Source organism: Rousettus aegyptiacus, unplaced genomic scaffold (genome assembly GCF_014176215.1).
Source record: "Rousettus aegyptiacus isolate mRouAeg1 unplaced genomic scaffold, mRouAeg1.p scaffold_m13_p_8, whole genome shotgun sequence".
NCBI lineage: Eukaryota > Metazoa > Chordata > Mammalia > Chiroptera > Pteropodidae > Rousettus > Rousettus aegyptiacus.
The window spans coordinates 52,546,186-52,567,296 of record NW_023416311.1 but is presented as its reverse complement, the minus strand read 5'-3'; the positions used below and the strand labels follow the sequence as shown (position 1 = coordinate 52,567,296).

Sequence of the window (21,111 nt, the reverse complement as noted above, 5' to 3'; positions counted from 1 at the left end):
TTGTGCCACCATGCTGGTACCTAATATTTCCATTTCCATGTTTAACTACCAAATAAACGGGAAGTTTTATGCCTGTCAGACCCCTCTGTCCTCTAGAGGGTGCTAGAAACCCAGCATTCTTGTTACATATATGTTTTTTAAATACTTAATGTCAATAAAATTGATTGGGTTTAAGCTTTCCAGTTATGAACACAGTCTAATCACTCAATTCTGTCACCTCTGAGCTTTAACCTAGATTACTTTATTTGAATTTTAGTTTACTTTTTTCTTCTGCTATATACGGAGGAGGATACTGTTTCAAAATTTTATTTTGAAAAATTTCAAAATTACAGTAAAATTGTAAAATTAAAATGTAGTACAATGAATGAATTCTTTTGTATCTTTTATGTAGCTTTACCAATTGTTAATAGTTTCCCAAACTAGCTTTAGTTTCTTTCTCCTTCCTTTCATCTGCACATTCACTTACGACAGTGTTTTGCTAGAGATGGAGATAAGAGCCAGCAGCTGGAATCATAAGACGGATATAATGCACTTCTGCTAGCTTTCTCCTTATTAAGCCTGTCTTACACATATTTTGCAAACACAAAGTATTACATACATACAGCATTGCTATGCTGAATAGTATACACTCTAGTATGAATGTAGAGAAGAGAAAGGATGGGAGAGCAGGAAATATAGTTCTTTTTTTATTTCTCAGTTTTTAAAATGTGTTAATGCTAGGTCACACTACTGTCCCACATGAGAGTAATATTAGAACAAATATATTTATTTGAGAGAGATTGTTTGTTCTGCACCTCTAAGTATCATCTCTGCAATCCTATCTCTCTGTTCTCAAGTTTTACACATTTAATTTTTCTCTAAGACATTGTAAAGAATTCAGTGCTTTAATGACAGTAGGGTATCTCTATGGAGCAGAAACTCATCTACCTTCAAATAAATTACTGGAGAAAATTTGTTCAATTCAAAGCAATAGGATTTCTTATAAACTTTCTGGAAAATATTCCTAAAATGTTCTAACTTAGGCATTCACTTACTTCTGGATTCATGATCAAAAGGATTTAGAGAGCACAAAGCATTTCAAAGGTGAAGTGATTTAAATGTCTGTTCTCCCATATCCCTTGTTCTTGAATGCGTTCATTCACTTGCTGAATTTATAGAACCAATTTGGGAGAAGAACAATGTTTCTGTCTCTCCTAAGAAATTCCTCAAATTCCTTACAGTGACAAAGGAGAATCTGGGCTACCTTTGTGAGACATACTCAGCAGCAGTAAACGTTAATTGTTCAGGTTTTAGAAAAAAAAATCACAAAATTCCCTATTTCTTCTACCTTTAAAAGCATAGTTTAGAATGCTGCAGTAGATTGAAACAAAACAAAAACAATTAACTACAGGTAGAGTGCATATGGCATAGACTTCATAATCAGACAAATCTGATTCAAACACTAGCTCAGACATTTGCTAGCTCTATGATCTGAGGCATTATCCATAAAGAATCCAAATCTCCATTTTTTCATCTGTAAAATTAGAACTAATGTTTAGTGTTATGAATTTTAAGAGTGATAATACATGTAATATACTGAGAACAGTCCTTGGAACATATGAAATGTCTAGTACAAACTAGCCATTATGAACTGGTTGCTAACCTTTTAATTTTATCTCTTTAAGTTGAGAATTATTTTTAAAAAACTGCGACTAAAATAATATTGTCACTTCTCACAGAAATGAACAATTCCTTGCTATCATTTAATGCCCCGTCAGTCTTCACATTCCTCTAGTAGATTTGTTCAAATTAGGATCTCTGTAAGACCCACACATTAAATTTGGTTGAAATTCCTTAACAATCCTTAATCATTTGACATCCCTTCCTCTTTTTCTCTCTATTCTTCATGCTTTTCATTTGTTGAAGAAATCAAATCATTAGTTTTGTAGTATTTCTCACGTGAGAAATACTATTAAAAAGGCTAACTTAAAAAGTAAAAAATCTGTATTTAAAATATAACACTAACTGAAATTAGATAGTTACCTGACCAGACTGTAAATTCTATGAGGTCATGCTTTGTTACTTTTTTTGCATCCTTATGAGGCTCGATGATACAGTGCAAGACAAATATTTAATACTTATTTGATCAATTAGTGAGAATAATTTGACTGGTATATGTTAACATTTATATTAGGAATGAAGTAAGAATCAGGAATTTAAGGTTTGTCTTGCTATAAGTTATGCTGTTTGACAATGAGGAAAAATCATTAAATATTTCTGAGCCTCACCTTACCAGTCTGTAAAAGAAGGATGTTCTTCCTCATAGATCTGCCTTGGTAATGAGAAAATGCATGAGTGGTGATATAAATGCTGTCTAATAATAAGTGTTATTCTCGGATAAAAAAACCTCAACACTGGTATTTAATTTTAACATCAGCAGTTGAATAAAAGGCTAAAAGGACTTTGTGCTATTATTATAAGGGTTAAATAATGTGGCAAATTAAATTCTAATGTATCTGTGCTCTGACTACGTAGAATCATGTTTGTTGTTGTTTTTTGTTGTTGTTAACACAGATGTGTGATTTCAGTTAGCAAAATATCATTATTTTTATTACAGAACCCTTGCTATATGAGCAGAGAGAAATAACAAACAAAAAAAATCACCATAATCCTGTGAACTTAAAATTCACATCATTCCTGTTAAATATAACTTAACAGCAACTAATTGAGCAATACTAGTCTTCCTAACAATCAAGTTGACAGCCATTATTAATAGTTTGCATCTAATGTTGCAATAATACCTCAACCATGGTCAGAATAACCTAACCAAAGCGTGGTCATTTTTAGTTTTAGTCATATGAGTTTCAAATATATTTCCGGAAGGATCTTGAGAGGTCATTTATCTAGGCTCAGTGCTGTCCAGTAGAACTTCTTGCAAAGTTGAAAATGTTTGTCTGCACTGTTCAACACATAATGTGGTATTGAGCACATGAAGTGTGACTAGTGTGACTGAAGAACCAAATTTTAAATTATATTTGATTTTAAATAATTAAAATTTAAATTTAAATAGCCACACATGACTAGTGGCCACTATGTTGGATAACTTGGTTCTATTTTTACACAGATGTGGGTAACTCTAAAGTATAATTAAACAACTTTGGATTCTTTTGTAAGACTTTTTTTTTTCCATGAAAAATAAAAATAGAATGATTGAGTAACATGGAATTAAATATAGATTCTTCTGCTTTAGATTATCTACTTCATCGAGTAGAATAATTTAAAGGAGAAAATCAGCACTTTTTTCAATACTAAGATGATCCTAAGGTGATAGCATGTTAATATTATTAAGATAGAGATAGCATTTCTTTAGAGATCTTCTATGACATGTATTTGTCTGGAGATATAGAGTTAACAACACATTATAGCATTTTATTTTCAGGAAGAATCTCTTATATTATTATCATTCTCATGCTAGGGGTGAGGAAGCTGAGCATCTAGAGGCTAAAGTCCTATGGCGGATATGGTATGAGTAATGGGGGAGAGAGAGGGGGCTTTGGTTCAGTTCATACAAACAACATATCCTAAGGACTCATTGGTTGTGGCTGGCACTGTGTTATGTGTGAAGGATTCAGAGAGGAATAAAATAAAGCTGTTTTGGGCACCCTCTCATCTGTCTTCCGGTAGGAGAATGAAGAAGGGAAGAACGAGCCTGGTCATGAAAGATCATAGCTTTTCTCCAGAAGGCTGGCAACAGTCCTCACCATCTGGGTGCCAGCAGCCCATCCTCCTTCTAGGCCTTTTGGGCTAGTCTAGCAATAATAGCCCCACTGATGTGCACTTTCTCTTAAGGCTGGTTTGCATCCCGCCATATTTTTATAACTCGTCCCTTTTAAAATAAACCCTTCTCCTTGTATTATATCTGGTGAATGTTATTTAATTCTGGCTGTGACCCAGAGTGGTATATTTTCTCTTTCTAAGTGAACCATTTCTGGTAGTATATTTTCTATTTTCTTGGCTTGAGCCAAACGTCACAAAAGGTGCACTGAGAATAGTAGCACTGAGGACTCCCTATTCTTTTTGTTTTTTCTTTCTTCTTTTCTCTTTTTGCCTTTTTTTTTCTTTCCTTCTCTCTCCCCCTCCCCCCCCTTCTCCTTTCCTTTTTTCCCCCTGAGACCTCTATTCTTGAGTGTGATTCTACAGTAGTGTGCCAAATGCCCAACATGCTTGTGGACTTGGCCCCATCACAGGTGATGACTTTGTGTCTAGCTGTGGGTTTAAATCAAGGCAGAATCCCTTGGTGAATCATTCCATTAGGGTGTACATACTTACAACATTGATGCTCCGATAACGAATTCTTCTAATGGGAGTAACTTTATTTATTGACCAATCATAAAAAGATTTCATTCACAAAGTGGGTGCCCAATAAATGACTTTATGGATGATAAAGTTCAGATTTATTCTTAAATTATGATACATTATAAATACATACCAAGAAATGAACATTTATGCTAGCTAATTAAGAGGTCAATGTATTAACATTATTTAATATATTATGTCTGAGATCACATAGTTATATTTTAACAAAGATTTATGAATTTTTACTTAAATTATCATGAGGAGACAATTTTAGTCTCTCAGGTAAAGTCTTTGAGGTGACTGCCTATTTTATTTTAGGTGATTTTTAGAGTAACTATTATGTGCCAGACACTGTGGTAGGTACTGGGATTAAAGCAGTGAACAAGTAGACACTGTTTGCATTTGAGGAGCTTTTATTTCATTGGGTAAGATGTATACCAAAGGAATAATTCAGAAATAATTTATGGATTACAATTGTTACATGGTAATATTTTTTTTCCCTTCCCCATTCCTCATTCCCCACCTCTTTCCCCATCCTATCTGGAGCCTGACTCATATTGAGACCAAGAAAACAGCGTTTTTGGAAATTTGACAAATATTCTTTAGTGTAATGAAATGCAGGAGATATACTAAACAGTGTTAATTTTGGTAACATGAAGATGCTGACGGCTTTACACTGAGAATCTAAAAGACCGACCTCGGTGAAGATATTTTTCCTTTCTTCTCTGCCCTCAGCAGTGAAAATCTCTGGAGCAGTTGGCAATGGAAATAAAGGAGCTGAACAAGAATTGACCCATGGACAGACTATGGGGTCTGGTTGAAGGAGTGAGAGTGAGGACAAAAGGGATATAGAGAGAATCACAGAGGCTGTGGGAGGAAGGAGCTAGAAGATGGCCCTCGGCAGAGGTAATTGTTCTGCCTACATCTGAGCTGGCCATATGGGGAAGCCATGAATATATGGAGTCAGGCACGAGACCAGCCTTCAAGGTTCTATCCCCCTGGTATTCACTTCCTTATACAGCCTCTTTGCACACTGGAAAGGGCTGAGCTGTGTAAAGTAGGGTATGGTGGAGATGATTGTGTCTTTAACTCTAGATCTTAAATGATATGTGGCTTCTGTCTTGTTCTCATGGATTACTCTATCTGGGAGAAGCCAGCTGCCTTGTAAGGACTATGAAGCAACTTTATGGAGAAGTCCACAGATGAAGAACTGCAGCCTCTTTCCAATAGCCTAATGAGTGGGCAATCCTGAAGGTGAATCTTCTCAATCAAGCCTTCAGATGGCCGGAGCCTGGGCTGATATCTGGACTGCAATCTAGTGAGACTCTGAGCGAGGACTATCAGCTGAATTTCTCCCGAATTTCTGATCGAAAGAAACTGTAGGTAATAAATCTGTGTTGTTTTAAGTAGCAACATGTTGGGGAAATTATGTGGCAATAAATAACTAAAACACTGAGTGATAAATTACATGGAATATACTCCGAATTTCCACTGCCATGTGGATTCTGAGTTGAACATGCTGCTTTAACCTGAGTTATTTGTTCTTTTGAATTCTGTGTGTGTGCTTGCTTGATTGGCTCAAATAAAGACTTTAGGGCAAAGTACTGTACCACCCCACCCTTCCATAATAAAGGGTGTGGTGTTCAGGTTATAATTTTAAGTGCTTGAAGGAGAAAGTCAGGATACAATGAAAGAATAGAACTTGTTAATACTGTTACTGTTTACATGTGAGAGTAGTAGAGGTGAGAGAGACTGAATAACCTGAATTAAACTGTACTGTGTGTGTCCTAAGAATCATCAGCTTGACATTTTCCTGTTGAAAGATCTGGGCTTTAGTTCCTTAGTACCATTAGCCTTTCTTTTCTCTTTTAAAAACACTTATTTCAACCGATTTCTACTCTAATTTGGATTGTATCTTTGCCCCTCTTACCCTTTAAAAAACAACTTTGTTTTGCTCTCTCTTTTGATAATAGGATATTTGAAAACCCTTTCTTTCTATCCTACGTTACAGCTTCATTTCAAAACCCAAATCCTTGAAATTGCCATTGCTTAGCAAATTAACAATGACAAATACCTCGTTATGCTTTCTACTGTTTAATGTAACAATTTTGCCATTGCATAAAAGGATACGTAGCAATTATTCTAATAATTGAAATGCCATCCAGAATTTTCTTTTAACTGGAGAAAAGCCTATTAAAATTAATTCACTAACAAAAACCGCACTGTATTTAGCAAGGCAATTTCAAGTAAAGTGATACCACTATCTCCCTTGTTCAGATGTTGCTATTTACATATTCAACATCCTGAACTACTGTGGAGATTTCGGTCCTCTTTAAGCATGAGCATAATGCAAACATGTGAACCAGATACATCTGCTTATTGCTTTTCTATATTTGATTCCTTCCTGTCTTTGTCGTCAAACTAAGAAATCTTCACCAATTTTATGGAGATTAAGGAAAGTCATCTTATGGCGCCCTCTTGTGGAGAAATTCTTCTGGTGTAAATCTTGGCAGCTCAGCTGCAGTTTGTTTAGGAAAATCTGAAAGGATGAATCATTTTTCATTTATTTATCAACATGATTTGAATTTCCGAAACCGTGTGACTCACTCCTTGCTCAGTTATAGGACTGAGGAAATGACACAAGTTTCTATTAAAGCAAACACGAGACATTAAAAAAACTTGGTAAAGCAATTAAATTCTTGTTAAACTTTAGATTTGTTCTCACCTGTATTGATAATAGTTAATTACCACAATACCAATTCTCGTTGCTCCCTTCCTCCCTCATTCCGATGACTAAAGGGGAGCCTTTCATTTAGCATTTACCTTCTCAGCTCAGAGGGAGGGCCGGACTCCACCATTGTCAGGAGGTGTATCTGCAGGATGCGTCTTCAGATGCAATCCCTGATTCGTCCCTGGTGTCTCTCAAATACTGTGATGTATCCCACAGTGAAGGTGGCCTTCGCGGGCATATTAATTTTTCTTTTCTGAGATCAGGAAAAAAATATTTAAGCAATCATTGAGTAATGGTAGTGGGATAGCACAGTGATTGTATCAGCCATGCCTAGATCACACAAAGCTAGGAATTAAATTAGTCTCACAACATGTGGATTATTTTTCTAATTCTGCTTGTACTTGCCTTTGTGGAACCATCGGCTGCCTCCAGGTATCCCCATCCCAGGTATTTCTGGGAGCGATGCAGGAGGACAGGACAAATTTCTTCGAGTGCGGGGAGACCAAACTCTGCACTGAGAGAAGAGGGTCCTATGGCGGTGAATGTAGAAAGAATTCAACACACACGCCAAAGTTAAAGTTGAAAGGAAAATTTATTAGAAAAGGGGTAACATTCCACAATGTGTGGTCTCTCAGAGGCAGACAGAGTAGAGTACCAAGAGAAACACTGAGAGTAAAGACAGTGAGTGGGACCCTAAGTGTTTGGGGAATTCAGTTTATATATCATGCTTTGGTTCCTGTGAGTTACAATTAAAGACTTTGTTTACCCATTTCCTTTGATATGCGAATACACTGAGGAAGGGGAAGGGGAAGAGTATGTAGCCTGAAAGGCCTGCTGGCAGTTCCCAGACTTTAATCTGTAGGTTCCCCATGGTTTTAGCCTTAGGGAATGAATGATTTTATTTTGTGTAGGGCAGCCACTTAAAGACTCTGTTTTTCCTGTTTCCCCTTTCACAGGTGTGGGAAATGGGTTGTTGGCAATCTCAGCAGAAATCTTCCTTTGTTCTGCAGGTGTCCTGTGGCCAGGCTGCAGAGCTAATCAGCATATTGCAGTCTCTGAATGCAACTTGATTCAACACTTTCTCTTGCCTCCTCCCTACATTAGGAGTTTCCATCAATTCCCATAAGAGCTCACACTGAGTTCTCTCCACCATCACGAAGTCAAACATTTCCTTCCTTTAACCAGACTCTGAAGACATGCAGGCTGCCTGGTGTGGCTCATTTGTGGGCGTGTAAGCTGCTGATGAATGTGTGGCCTTGAGGATGCTACCACTGAGACGCTGAGGCCTGCCGAAGTCACTGTGGCTGAAAATGTCCTGGGCACGGCTGGCAGGCCAGAGCTCTAGTTATGCTGAGGCTTCGCTCTGCTCCCTGATTTCTCAAACCTGTGCTGGCTTCATCTCCAAGTGGGGAAAATTCCTACCCTTTGTTTTTATCGTCCTTCAGTGGTTCCGAAGCAGCACTGATTTGGGTGCCCAGTATTGCTTAGACCTTTGTTCTAGGCAGCTCTCCTACATTTCTGTTAATGGCCTCAACCCTCGGGTCCTGGCCCAGGGCCCTGGAGGGAGGGAAGGTGCAGGATGGGGGGGAGGGGGCGGTTCCTGAGAGGATGCATGGAAGTCACAGAACAAAACGAACCACATTCGCTTAGTATGACTCCTCTCACTCTTTACAGGATATTTTTGTTAGAAGATACAGTGAGTTTCACTTCTCGATCTTTCTTTGCCCTTTTCTCCCCACCCCCAAACAGATTCCTTGTGGCTCTGATTCATCTGTTAGCCAGAAATGCTCAGACATGTCTGAGTCTAGGATGAATGCCATTTAGGCTTGAGTGGTGTTCTTTCCATATTCATTAGCGGTGACAAACGTGAGAGTGGATGGTGGTAGCTAGGTTAAGGGAAAGGAACATCTTTAAATGAAAAATGCTCATAGTCCTCAGGCTTCTAAGATATTACAGCAGTTGTTCTTGATGGGGAGACTGCTACATCTCATGGAAACTGAGTATCATTTCGAAGGTTCTTGTACTTATCATGAGAACATAATACTAAAAACTGGATGCTCTCATTATTTTGTTTTAAAAAGTACTTCCACTTTGTAATGTGTTCAGCAAACATTATGCAGAATTATTGTAAGCTCATTGTTTACAAATATTAAAGATAGAAGAGACTGAGTAGTCAAAGACCTATATTATACAAGTAAGCAGGCAACTGCTTACTCTAACGGGAGATTAGTTTGACTAACCAGAAATCTGCATAAAGACTTTTTGTTTCTTTTAATTTTCTTGGTAATTATTTGAAATCCCCTAGCACCTCCTCTCATCTCTGCCTCTGGCATTTTATGGCGCAATAATACAAACCTAGCTCCTCCCGATGTTAACTGTTGAGTAGCCTTGAGGACAGTCTAAGTGGACAGACAGCCTGCCTAATTTGGAATTCAGGTGCCTCTACTTTCTAGCTGAATGAATCACGTTGACAAGTAAACTTAGTCCTCTAAACCTCAATTTCCTGTTACATGAAATGGGATAAATAATACTGGTAGTACCTACCTTCTAGGTCGTTAAGACTTAACTGAGATTATTAATAAAAGCTAGGACAGTGCAGCACATGTAGTAAAAGTGTAATAAACTTTTTTCTCATTAAAGTAAGTTGTTATATGCCAAATTTTCCTCAGTAAAGCTGTTAGTAAAAGTGAGAGAATGGTTTAAATGAAAATTGTCTTACCAAAAGAATGCTAAGCTTGACTCCTGAAAAATCTGTGATTTTTCTTTTTTTATAGGAAGTTGAAGTTCTGGGAAAGACACACGAAAGGACTTTGCTTCCTGCAGTACTTGCTGAAAGGAGTGTCTGGGCCAAAGTCATAAATTGACCTTTGCTGTGAATTTGAATCACCACTTTACTCTCTTCTGTCTAGACCAGCAAGGTCCAAAAGGTAGTCGCTTCACACATGTGGCTGTTAAGCACTTGAATGTGGATAATCTGAATTAAGGTGCGGTGTCGGTGTAAAAATACTCATCAGAGACGACAGTTAATAATATTGTCTTGCATATTTGAAAGCTGTTAAGAGAGTAGGTCTTAAAAGTACTCATCATAAGAAAAAAGTTGTTTTGTAACCATGTGTGGTGGCAGATTTTAACCAGATTTATTATAGTGATAATTTTGTAATATATACAAATATCAAATCATTATGTTGTATACCTGAAACTAATATAATATATTGATTATACCTTAATTAAAAAAATACACACCAGATTTTGAAAGTAAGTATAAAAAATGTAAAGCAGTTTATTTGCTATTTAAAAATATTGATTGCATGTTGAAATAATATTTTGGATATTTTTTAAAAGAAATATATTATGAAAATTCATTTTACATGTTTCTTTTTACTTTTTAAATGTAGCTGCTAGAAATTGCAAATTATCTGCTTAGCTTGAATGACATTTCTATAGGACAGTGTTACGATCCAGGTACATTTATGTCTTTTCTTGCCCACTCAGAGATACATAGAAAGGACATTACTTCTGGAAAAATTAATAACGAGGCAGGTTACCTCTTTAATGTCAAACTATTCCCATTACATTTGTAACATACTTATATATCTAATACTCAACAGAGTGAACTCTGGATTCAGACTTGTGGCTTCAAATCCAGACACCATCACTAAATATCTGTATGATCTTGGACAGGTGTCTGAATCTGTCTGAATCTCATTTATTTTTTCCCCCATGAACCACGGGGGTGATATTATTATCTAGGTCTACAAACTCAGATATGCAATACAATAAATACACATTTATTTTTCCATAACTGAAATTAATTTCTATTATGAATGTCTGATCCCTCTGTTGGTGAAAACAAGCTCAGTCCTTTCAGAGCTCACCTCTCTTCATGGACACAAAGCGTCCTCGTCCTCTGAGTAGTGCTAAGGTAAGGGGGAAGAGCACGTGGTCCTGGGCAGCATCTTCCTGCTGGCACTAGCCGGGCCGTCCTCTCATCTGTCTGGGGTTTAGTTATCAAGGCTGCTCTTTCTTCCTCCTCCCGAGGGCAAGGCCTCTTCAGGAGCCAGAGCTCTCCCTTCTATGTGAGACCCGCTTTAGATTTTATTGAAAACAGTCATCCAGTTACAAAACCTACCTCGTAGGTAGATGAAGAGGAATAAATAAGAGGATCCATATAGAGTGCGTAGCACAATGCCTGACTCAAATTTAGCACCTAATAAAGGAAATTATGATTGTTAGTGTCGTTGATGCTGCTGTTCTTGTTCTCAGCCAGTCGTACCCTTTGGGTTTCTGTTTTTAGCTGCCAGGGAAGGAGTGGGTGAGGTTGTCTTTTTCACCGCCCCCCTCCTTTTTTTAGTAGTTGAGAATGAGGAGAGAAACTGGATACCTTGGAGGAAAGCAAAACAAAGCAAAACACTGGTCTTTAATTAATCTTTGGCTTTGATCAAAAGTTAGCAGCTGGGATTGGTACTGGGAAGACTCGGGCATGTGGGTAGTGGGGTGAAGACTGCTGGGTCTTCTGACATTGGAGGGTGCTATTTAATGATAGAAATAACAATGTCATAAATATTTATTAAGTATCTCCGATAAGCCACTCATGGTGTGGAGGATACAAAAGAAGTGAAAGTCATAGTTCATGCATCTGAAGAACTCAAAATTGGATAAACAAATAATATGTGTTGCATTTCTAAAATAAGAGATGATAGTGGGTTGGCTGACTGTTTCTGCATGGTCTCATATGATGGCAGTACTTTGTTGGTGATGCCAAAGTTCAGGCAATACTTTGTTGGGGATAAAGAAACTCAGTTTGTTAGTGCACTTTAGCTAATAGGGATATCAGAGAATTTTTCTTTCTAACCAGCTCAAAATAAACTAATCCATAATCAGAATGTTGTATTAATATACATGGGTTTATTCCTTTCAAGTGAGAATGATCATGTAAAATTTAGTGACTGCTAATACCTACTAGAAGATAAAATGAATAATTTTCAATTTTTATTAATATTCATTTATTAATACATTCATTTTTTGTCATCTGTTGGGTATTAGTTGACACTAAAGTTTTACTTTAAATGGAAATTCTTTACTTTAAATAGACATTCTTTAGCATCGAAAATTTTATCTACTAATTATATTTTTAAATATGAAGAATGGGAAAATACTTTCAATATTAAGACTTTAGTAGTTAGAATATCTCAGATCAGCATGTGGAAAACCAGTGTTTCTCAAGAGGATTGGATGAAAACCACTGCTACAAATTTTTAATGCCTTATTGTCTTGATGCTTCTCTTCTATGCCCTTATATTTATTAAGAGGTCAAAACTTGCTCTGATCTTTGAATGAGGTATTATATTTGGATAAGAATAAAGAAATAGGACATATAAATTGGAGAGTGAATAAAAGTACAGGCAAGAGATGTGCAGACAGACTTTTACTAGAATGCAGAGGAGAATAAAGTTAGAGATGAACAGGAGAAAACATTATTTAGAGGCTAGATTTAATAGGCAATTTGACCCTGCCGTATTCTTATTAAATTGCACAGTGGCATGAAAAGTGTGATATTTGTAGGAAAAAAAATAAAAGACAAAAAACATGAACTAAAAGGCTTGTAAATCTCTTAACAAGAATATTAGAATTTGGAGTGTTAATTTACAGTTAGCTGGATGTTAAGAATCTATGCCATCTAATAAAATTTATTTAGAGTTTTTTTTCTACTCTACAGCTCCATTTTTAAAATGTTAAAGTTTTAGATAAAAAGGGGAGCTTATTTTGTGATTAATTTCTGTTAGCACTTGTTAAAAGCCATTTCACAAGAAGTTCTTTGAAACATTGTTTAAAGAATCAGCAATTCTGAACTACAATGGGAACTATAAAAGTGTCTGATTTTAAACCTTCTTTGCTTCTTAAAGCTGTCTTTTTTAGATGATAACTTGAGGCCAAAGGTAGCATTTGCCCCCAACATCTAATATAGAGTTATCAAATCTTCTTGTTTCAATATTCCTTGTCCTGTCTTTTCTAAATTTTATTTAATAATATTAAATTGATCTATAGAATATTAGAACTGTGAGTGCTCTTGCTTCACATGGTGAACTCTGTGTTTTTCTGGAGTTCTCTAAGGGATTGGAGGAAATATAATTTAAAGTAGTCTATTTTTTCGAGGTGGTCATAGGAATTGGGCCAACCTCATAACTTGGCCTAAATCTCAGCATCTTTTCTATGCTTTATATCTACAGACAGACCCTTGTGCGTTCTTCTGATTACTTTATCTGATCTCTTCTTTGTTAAATTTGGTACTCAGTTTCATAGAACCTTCCCTTCCACAAATGAATAGACTATGACATATATATTTCTGTGTCATGACTTTGGTAAATGTAGCAATGCTGGTTCCCGCCTTCACAGTGTGCTCATCAATGTGATGGTTAATCGGATGCATCCACTTGGCAATGTCACTGTACCCAGATATTTGATCAAACACTAGTCTAGATGTTGCCATGAAGGTCTTTTTTTAAATGAGATTAACATTTAAATCAGTAGACTTTGAGTAAAATAGACTGCTCTTCATAATGTGGGTGGCCTCATCCCATCAAAGTTGAAAGCCATGAAAGAGAAAAGACTGCCTTCCCTGAGGAAGAGGAAGATCCTGCGTGCAGTCTTCCTTCAGACTCAAGGTGCGGCATCAACTCTTCCCTATGTCACCAGCCTGCAGGCCTGGATTGGCACTAAAACAAACCCCTGCAGACTTCCTGCTTGCCAGCCTCCACAAGTATGTGAGCCCGTTCCTTAAAATAAATCACCGCCCCCGCCCATCCTGTTGGTTCTGTTTCTTTTGAGAACCCTCACACGATCAGTCAGTCAGGATTAATGGTCTACCTCTGGCCAAAATTCATCTATAATCCTATATGTTAGAGTTTAAAGTGAGAGACTAGAGTCACATATTCTAAACGAATGAATCAGACTTCGTGGGTAAAGAGGAGAAAAATTGAGATCCAGAATCAAGGAGAGCATTTGCTCAGCATGATTTTATCATTGTCTAATAGCTAACTCCTCAAACAGAAGATTTTGCTGTATCAGACATTACTTACCTTTGGGAGCAGATCCAAGTTTTCTTATACAGTTTGGGAAGCTTTCTTAGGAGAAGATAAAAGAACTACTACCAAATTAGGTATGAAAGTGAGTATATATTTAGGTTGAGGAAAGGAATTACAAGAATCACAACAATTTATAGAAGTTTAAAGCTGACAAATACTGTAAACATCATAAAATACACAAAAGAAAACATATACTTTTATTAATTGCCTGATATACCTTGATATTATCCTCCCATAGTGTAAATTTTTCATTACCATTTCAGAATAAAAAGTCGATTTACACTATACATTTCAAACTGTGACTCTCCTGCACTACCAACAAAATTTCATGCCAGATGCTGGAGATGGGACCTTGACCCCCACCTTCCTGTGACCACAGGGTGTGATTGTGCATAGTGTTTATTGAACAGATGTATTTCTGAAAGCCTTTCCCATACTGAGGTGACTGGTAATAATTCACTATACGTGAATGTGACTGTAAGCAGTATAAATATATCCCATAAAACCTAAACTAAATGTATCCCTGACTTAATTTTCCTTACTCTAGTCTAAAAATGCCACAGCCACTCCAATGCCACCCAATGTGAGGGGACATGTGATGGAGGGGATTCAGAGTGGAAAGAAACAGAAGTCCTATAATAAGATAAAATATCCTCATTTTGTAAATTTTACAAAAACATACAATTATGTGACCATGACCTTGGAAGGGACTTGGGTAAATGAGAGTCCCCAAAGCTTAAGCCTCTGGCTCTCACAGTTGTATGGCATTCTTCTTTTTCTTACTTCTAAGTAACTTTTCAAAGAATTACTTATTAATGTAAATTTATTAATATATTTTCATTCTACTGGGATTAATGTGTGAAATTTTTCATAATTAACTGTAAATATTTATAGTATAAGTATGGGAACCACACATAAATAGGAAATGAAATATCTGTAAGTTATATATTTGCAATGAATATTTTAGAGCAGTGTAATTAAATCCTGCTTATACTTTTGGTTGACATAAAATAATAGATTTTTTTTTTGGATATGGCTTTTTCTTTGTCACCCTCAGAAATGCAGAGGGAAGACACAAGAAAAAAGTGAAACGGGCCAGTTTTTATCATGAGAGGCAGACTTCAGAAACAAAATATGTACTGAAGCCATTCACAGAAGTGATTTCAAAACAAAATTACCTTTGGCTTTCAAATGGAAATTCTGGGGAGAATATGTTAATAAAAATGTGATGGTTATAATGGCAACCCTAATGATAATGATATTATATGTGTGTTGTTAGATGAATGATTATCCTAATCTGTGACCTTTTTTTCAGTCTTTAAGGGGGTAGACTGAAATTAGTATTTTATAGAATCATAATTCATTCACTTTTTCCTAGCTCATTAAAATGACTTTGCCATTATTTCTAAATTTCATCATATGGTAAGGCCATGCACATATGGCTCAGAGAATCAGACTGACAGGAACTTTTAGTCAGTTTTAATTCTGCTTTCATTACTCACAGGACTAAAACTTCGCTCAATAAAACCAGTTATTAGTCCTCTCTCATCAATTCTGAAAGAGGTTTATACTTGGATATGCATGGGAATCTGTGGCAGACTGGTGCACTGGTGGGGGTCACTACAAAACTATGCCTCTCAATACTAATTGTTACCCCCTTCCACAAAAGTTCTGGGCTTGGCCATATGACTGGTTATGGTCAATGGACATTAGCAAATGTGACCAAGCAAGGCTTGTTGAGGGCTTGCATATTCAAGTTGTCTTCTCAGAAAACTCCATCTTGGAACCCAGGTATCATAGCGTAAGGAAGTCTAGGCTATATTGCTAGAGGAAGACACCATGTGGAATGATCCTGGAGGATGAGACACCATGAGGAGACAGTGGCCACTTGGAAGAAAACCAAAATTTTCCAGCCAGATTTCCAGTTGAATGTAGCCATATGAGAGACCTCAGCTGACACTCACTACTTAGAATGGAACCACCCAATTAACCCACAGAAATGTGAAAAATAGTACATCATTGCGGCTTTAAACCAATAAGTTTTGGTTTCTAGAGCAGAAATTATGAAAACAGAAATAAAAAGCTTATCTTAAATTATCTCACCTATATATGAAAATCTGAAAGTGATTTGAATGAGAATTATAGAGTCTTATTAAGTCTAATGCCCATAAGGTGACATTTATTCAAGCAGTTTACATGTACAGCATTATAATTTAAGAGCTAACATTAATTAAGTACTTACTATATATTAGCATTATACTAAACAGTTTGCATTTATTAATTTTAGAAATCTTTACAACAAATTTTATTGAGTAGACACTACGTTTGTCCCTATTTTATAGATGAGGGAGCTGAGACTTAAAGATGATAAAAAATTTTGCCTAAAGTTACATAGCTGCCATAAAGTATGTGACAGATATACAGAAAAATTGTAAAATGCATACCGTGTAATGCACAGTCTTTAAAAAGGTCTATACTCATGAAATTATTATAAAAGGTGATAATATTGTAACATATTAATGTGGTATTAGTTAGAAGATCATAGTATTTTCAATCAGAATGACACAAATTTAAATGGCGGCTGTGCTGCCAGCTGTGTGACCTTCAACAATTTGTGTAAACTTTCTGAGCTTCAGTTTCTTTACCTACAAGATGATTAGAAAATGTCTCTTCTATGGTTGTTGAGAGTGTAACCTGGGCAGCGATATGTTGGAGCCAGCTCGTACCCATTTCTGACTGTGCTCGTTTCTTCTGAAACTTATGTTCGGGGACATCATGTTGGTAGCTTAAAAGCACCCCTCCGGGGAGTATTAGCACCATGAAAATGTTAGACTTTCTGTCTGTAGTCTGAAAAAAATCTGATTTCTTGACTGATACACAACAAGGGAGAATACTCAGAAAAACTGTGCAGTGTCACCCTGGACAAAGGGAGCAGAGACTCATGTATGTAAGTGCTGGGCTACTTCTGGAGGGTTCTGAGGAGAGAGTAGGGGAAGGCAAGATCCATTCTGGTTGGTTGCTGTTTCTGAGGCAGGGTTAGGAGAAGTGGACATTAACTGGGGATTTTACTTGCTGTTGTGAGGATAGGAAGGTTTAGCAGTTGGGGATCCAACTGGGACTAGCAAAGGGCATATCTTTGGTAAGAACGTAGTGATCACTCATACAGGGGGTCGTTATGACATTTTATAGCCATATAATCTTGGGAGAAGCAAGATTTGTCCCATCAACTTTGTGATTGGCTTTATGTGTTTGTCCTTTTAGTCTGATCAACAGACTGGCTACTTTTTGCTCTTCAGTAGGAGCTAATTTTTACTGTCTCAAAAAGTCTTTCAAAAATTAGCAAACACTGAAAATCAGGGCTTTTTATTTTTCCTGGAAACATAGTCGTTAAACATTTACCAGCACATTACTGCTTGTTTGTTCTTATATACCTGTCCTTCAGGAGAGAATTTCTAAGACTCAATGGACACAGCTGAATCCCATACGTATTACTAATAAAAGTCTAATGTCCTCCTCAGGTGTTTCTTAGAATCTCCAGAGAGTGCTTATGTTTCACAAAACCAGCCTTCAGTATCTAACTTTCGGTTACTTACCCATGTCAGAATTTCTCTGAGACTGTGTGAGGATTCTTGTCATAACTGTCTGACTAAAAGATACTTAAAACATATCTTCTCAGAAAATAGGAAGCCTTTTCTCCAGGACAAAAAAAAAAATTTTTTTTTTCTCACCTTACTCTGTAAAAGTTTCTTTAAATCACTAAAAAATTTCCAGATCTTCTAGCTTCAACAAGCTGACACAGTGACTATACATAAGAAAGTGGAAATGGTTAGAATATGCTCATTTGTGTCTGTTCAGAACTTTAACTGTACAAAGTGAGTACATTTTAGTCTATCTGTTTAGGAATATTGATGGGGAAATGACCATACGTTTACATATCCAATGCATTTGTTCAAAGATACAGATGCAATTGTTAGGCAAAATACAAACATCCATTAGAGCAGGTGGCCCCATCTCCCAGGTTCCCATGGACTGGTACCATCTGTGGCCTGTTAGGAAATGGGTTGCACAGCAGGAGGTGAGTGGTGGGCAAGCAAGCCAGCAAAGCTTCATCTGTATTTGCAGCCACTCCCGAGTGCTAGCATCAGCACCTCAGCCCCACCTCAGATCATGAGGCATTAGATTCTCATAGGAGGACCTGTCCCTGGTGCCAAAAAGGTTGGGGACCCCTGCTTAGAGAAATTTTCAATCACAATATTTCAAAATGCAAACTTCTGTGGACATATTTATTTCTCTTGGGTAAAAACCTGGAAGTAGAATTGCTTAATGAAAATTTTTAGTGTGACTTTTGTTGGCAATGCAGAATTATGACTATATTTAAGTACTGTATTTCAAGTTTTTTCTGAAAGTCAAGTAAACATGAGTGGATATTTGGGAAATGGTTCTTAAAAAATGACATTATTATAACATGTCATTGTTTTGTTGTCAGCTTTGAGATGTACAGCTAGACATTTAATATTGTAGAGAAAAGGTCTCACCAAAGAAATCTTCCTGATGTTTTTTTTTTTTTTTTTAATGCTTTGTCAAGAAGCCCTTTGTCTGTCTTTGGGTGATAGGCTAGTCATGAGTGAAGATTGGAAGGTATTCCTTTCCTCCATGCCCCTCCATGCCTATTGTTCCAAGAAGTGTAGAGAAGTTCTGCGGTTCTAAGATCTGGCACTGACTGTGGTATTACCAGGGGGTTACCAGGAACATAGACTGGACCCATCTAGCACCTTAGCCTAGGGCTGATGACCAGGTCAGAGTGCCCTACCATATGGGCGTGAGTGAAGTATCTTGCCTAAACACCACAAGAGGATATTCCTGGGACCATGGGAAAGCTCTGGAGAATGACTGGAAACTGGTGGGGATGGGGAAGAGTCTGCTCACCGATTATTTAAAGATAGGATTAGAGCTGATCTTTGTGTCCCAAGCTGGTGACAAAGGGGAGTTACGCCTGTTATATAACTAGTGGCCATACATGAAACAAAGATAGCAAATTACTCATATTATAAAAGTTAACCTTATGTTAACATTATTCAAGTTATCCTTTTAAAATCACTTTACTTGTTTTTATTCTATTTTTATGAGAATAACAGGTACAGATCTGAATGTCTTTGAATAATTACTAATGAGAAATTTTATATTTTGCAGTTTATTTATAAAAAATCTAAAATTTTAATATAAGCAAAAATAAATGTGTTCTGGGTCACCTGACTGAACATTTATAACTGAGGATGATCTCATGATTTCTGTGGAGTATGCATTTATGTTTATGACATACATCTTACCCAGTACAGGCCAAATGACATCATCATGTGCTGTACTGATTACATTTTCAGAGTTGTTTAAATTGAGAAAAGTAACTAGGAATTGTTTCTTATGTACACGATGGTATCTTAGTTACATTACAAAAAATCATATTGTGAAAATCTCTAATTTATTCACCACTTCCCCCTGCTCCTGCCAACTTGGAGAATTCTCTTAGAACTAAGAGTAGTAGTAAATAAACAAAATACTTTTTAATTAGATAGAAAATTTTATTTTTTAGTGTTGAATGTTGGCACTAAGTAATTGATTGATTCATCAAAAATAATTGATAGTTTAAAAAATATATTATTAAAAATAATGACAGAGCACAGAGGATATTACAGTAGAGAGAATAATCTATATGATATAATAATGATGGATCTATGATATTATACATCTATCTAAAACCCATAGAATGTATAACGCCAAGGAGAACCTTAAGGTCAACTATGGACCTTGGCTGATTATGATGTGTCAATGTAGGTTCATCCTTGGTATAAAATGTACCATTTTTATGAGTGATGTTGACAAAGATGGAGGATATGATATGAGTGTGCGGGGGCAGAAGGCATATGAGAAATCTGTACCTCCCTCTCAATTTTGTTGTAAACCTAATACTAGTCTAAAAAATAGTCTTGTTAAAAAAATTAAAAACATCTCCCCTCCAAAAATAGCAATATAACAGCTCGAATGAGGGATTATTTTGCTTAAAATCAAAATAATCAAATTGAACATTAGTTATCTATTGCTGCATAACAAATTACCACAAATTTAGCAGCTTTAAACAACCCATATTTATTATCTCACAGTTTCTGTGTGCCAGGCATCTGAGAGTGTCTTTGCTGTGTGCTCTGCTTAGAATTCACCAGGCTTTAGTCAAGGCTCCCACTTGCCTGTGTTCTAATTTGGAGCCTTGACTGAGAAGCTTAGGTCGTTCACAGAGTTACTGCACTTCCAGCTGTAGGATTCATGGCAACTTACTTCTTCAGACCAGCATAGGTGGTGATGGTGGGGGCGGGGGGACAGTGTGACAGAGAGGGGGGAGAGAGAAAGAGAAATTCTATCAAGATGGAATCCTATATGACATACTTAATTGCGGAAGTGCCACCTCATTAACTTTGCCATATTCTATTGGTTTGAAGGAAGTTACAGATTCCTAAACACTCAAAGGGAGGAGATTATACAAGGGTGTGAATACCAGGAGGCAGGTATTTGAGGTTGCTTATAAGTCTGTCCACTCCACAATAAATGAAGTGTAAAACTTGCGAGTAATCTACTCTTAAACCCAACAGTTATCGTTTGTTTAGCAAAGGAACATCATCTATCACACAAAACTAAAATAATTAATAATGAAAGTAATTTTACACTGGTAATACATGACAAGTTTTCTTCATTAAAGAGGACTCTATATATTACAAGCCTAACTGGAAGTAAATTGTTGGCTTCAAAATAAGAAGTTCTGTTATTGGGATGATATATATATTTATTCTTTAAATTAGCACCTATATGAAAGTATTAATTTCCTAGTGCTGCTGTTACAAAGTAGGACAAACTTGGTAGCTTAAAACAACAAATTCATTCTCTCAAAGTTTCAAAGGCTAGAAATCTGAAAGAAAG

At 36.5% G+C, this 21,111-nt stretch overlaps 1 long non-coding RNA gene across 3 annotated transcripts in view; it reads left to right on the top strand.

Moving 5' to 3' along the window:
• LOC107504024 overlaps positions 1-21,111 on the top strand; it is a 46,978-nt gene that overhangs the window by 5,469 nt on the left and 20,398 nt on the right. For 2 of the 3 annotated variants that reach the window (XR_001595356.2, XR_001595358.2), the window contains exons 1-2: positions 379-5,718; positions 9,841-9,993. This is a non-coding gene — a long non-coding RNA (uncharacterized LOC107504024). Of the gene's footprint in view, positions 1-378; positions 5,719-9,840; positions 9,994-21,111 lie in introns of those variants that run through there. The other variant, XR_001595357.2, reaches the window with a different exon arrangement.